Source organism: Puntigrus tetrazona, chromosome 16 (assembly GCF_018831695.1).
Source record: "Puntigrus tetrazona isolate hp1 chromosome 16, ASM1883169v1, whole genome shotgun sequence".
NCBI classification, from domain to species: domain Eukaryota; kingdom Metazoa; phylum Chordata; class Actinopteri; order Cypriniformes; family Cyprinidae; genus Puntigrus; species Puntigrus tetrazona.
The window spans coordinates 7,293,529-7,296,441 of NC_056714.1; the positions used below are offsets into that span (position 1 = coordinate 7,293,529).

Genomic DNA, 2,913 nt, shown 5'->3' on the forward strand with positions numbered 1-2,913 from the left:
TCAAATGAACCAAATCTGTTGGTAATTTAGGCTCTTTTTTTAATTTCCGTGGGATGAAAAGAGTTAGGTCTTTAATGTCATTCACATGCAGCCGTCAGCGGTCTCCTCTCATTCTGATTAAACTCTATCAGCCATAAACACACATCTATGACATGCCTTTCAATAAGTATTCATGGCTGCACATGAATCATACGTCTATTCTTTGTAAGGGGAACCTGTGTGGAACGTAAAAACAGTAAAGATCAGTCGAGTTCAAATATCTCATTCAGAGGCCTGTGAAAATGACAAAAACAGAAGCGGCTTCAGACGGCTGTTCATCCGCTCACAGCGAGTCTCATCTTTCACGAGAGCAAGTTGCTGAATTCTGGCCGCTCTCTGATATCTGATTATTAGAAAACCATACGACCGTGTTTTTACACCCATCCATATCTGGAGGACAATCTGGAGAAGTGTTTCCGCCACAAAAACATGCCGTTTTCAAGAACCATGTCTGGCTGCACTGTGTCTGACAACTAAAACACATTACATACATATACAAGAAAAACCCTGAAGAACAGCTGCTCTATTCTCAAACTGGTTTCTCAAGATACAATCAATGTTGAGTAGTCTAACAGTTCATTCACAGTTAATAAATTATACAATAAATACAAATATAATGCTACAAACACCAATTTATTCAGTTCATCCACAGTAAACAATGTCTTAAAAAGTGTTTAACTAATTATTGCACCAAGACGTATAAGTTCTAATTAATTGTGTTTTTATTCAGTGGATTTTTTCCATTATGTGCAAACAAATAATTTCACTAAACTCTGTCAGATATCCCAATGAAACCTATGAGAGAGAGAGAGAGAGAGAGCGATGACTGATTCGGCTGAAACTAGCTGAACTATTGCGTGGGTAAGTTAGTAGTGACGCTAGTTTAGTTAGTAACAACACCAGTACGTAAAAAAGGGAGGAAAAGAAAATGTAAAAATGAAGTAGAGAAAGCCTGAGAGGAAACAGTCTCTTTCCAAGCTGTCACACAGACGACATGTGCCCTAAAAAATCTCTTGCATCATCTAAAATTAAGCCAATTTAATGGTTTGAAGATTATTCTATTTCCATTTTCATCTGTTTTGAACAGAGACGCTGCTATTCTCCCTTCAGTCACAGACAAATAATTAGGTTAACGACCCTGTTTCACCGAGATGATGCAATTAGGCGAAAAACTCCAGAACGCAGCTGACCGCCAGCGTTTCTCGGGCATAATCAACTTGGCTGAATATCATGTACTGTGACAGAAGAAAGACACATACAGACAAAGTAAAAATGGCACATTAGCAAGAAGAATATACAGAAAAGAAGGACACATCGACCAAACGAGATGATTAGATGAAATAGCGCTTCGCTATATTTAAATCAAACAATAACCACTACTTTATCTCTTCGGTGTCTTTGTTGAATCAGGCATTGAAAACCTGCAGACAGCGCATGCAAATAACCAGCAGCTGGCGGCAGGTACAACACAGACTTCTGTCTGAGGGAACATACATGCGCTATAACTCGGACTAAAGCTCTCCTGGGCGGTTTCCTTCTGATGCCCGGCCGGCAGACCTCCGGATCTGAGCGCTCATCCACAGCTGCTGAAAAGTTGGAGGAAAGCTGGTGAAGCGATCGAAGGAACGCATTTACACATCTTTTCTCCTTTGACATGACCTGACTGCATCAGACCGGCTGAATGTTTATCCTCTTCCCGCAAACACACTCAGAAGTGTATTTCCCTCCAAATCTCATCCCATCGAAACGCACGAGTGCCCAGTCCACATTCATCCGCCTTTATTTTCACAGTCTCAACGTCCCGGAGCAAATGAAATCACTGACGTAACTCCATCACGCTCCCGATCCCTCTGCAGAAGACAAAAAGCATGCGAGGTGCTCCAGACGATCCCTCAGAAGAGCAGATATGGGTGGACGGGACTGACATGCAGTGCAGCTCTCAGAAAGCGGGCAGTGTGTGTGTGTTTGACTCGGGCAGACAGTGCTCGAGCCGGCAGCGACACACACACACACACACACACACACACACACACGAGAGCTTCATACGCTGCTGTCTGAGGATGCAGGTTTTGCTGGTTTGGAAGGAATGAGCTGTGCTTTTCCTTTCTTCCTTCGTCTCGGTCACACACACGGAGCTCAGGGATGAAAGCGAAGCAGGTTGCACAGTCCCGTCTCTCGCTGATCTCGGACGCATGCTATTCCACAGCCTCTAGCTGGATGGCAGCAGCATCCGCCTGTAGAAGACGACAGCGTCCCGTCTGAAGGCTTTGTCTCGGATGAAGAGAGACGGAAATATCACAGCATGCAGGAATTTGATCATATTCACATCTAACTGAATAAAATTCAACGAACCCCCTCATTTCAGATCTTATGAACTCCAAAACACAGATGTGTTTGTAAATGCTTGTATATTGGATGCATTTTTAAAAGCTTGAGTTTGGGTTGATTCAGGTTTATTGCTTTTTCCGTTGGGCTTAGAAACAACTTTCACCTAATGGCTCTTAAGTGGATTTGTGTGCAGTAATTCCTGCTCGGGGACAGAGCTGAGATGCTGATAGGTTATGAATGCGTCTCACGTTGTGTGAAGCGCATCCTCCCCCTCGCCAGCGAGCTGCTGCCGCTCGTCGTGTCTGACTGCCGTGTGATGATGTAAGCATGTGTCATTTCAGGCCGTGGCAGAAATACAGCCTTGATCAGAGTTTCACCTCAGAAGATTCATCGGTTCATATTTACAAGCATCAATTCATTGCCTGAAGGGAGAGATCAACAACGATCTCAGAGTTCTGTTATTGCTTATTCTTCCTCGTGATGCATGCCGATGTTTTTCTGATGGAGCACGCAGTAGAGAAGGTTTACACGGCTCCCGCTATAAAA

At 43.6% G+C, this 2,913-nt stretch overlaps 1 long non-coding RNA gene across 1 annotated transcript; it reads right to left on the reverse strand.

The window, feature by feature from the left end:
* Window positions 1-653: 653 nt before the first annotated feature.
* LOC122360226 lies at window positions 654-2,710 on the reverse strand. Its single transcript, XR_006252790.1, has 2 exons — window positions 1,534-2,710; window positions 654-834 (listed from the first exon to the last, which is right to left on the reverse strand). It is a non-coding gene; the product is annotated as an uncharacterized LOC122360226 (long non-coding RNA).
* Window positions 2,711-2,913: the final 203 nt, after the last annotated feature.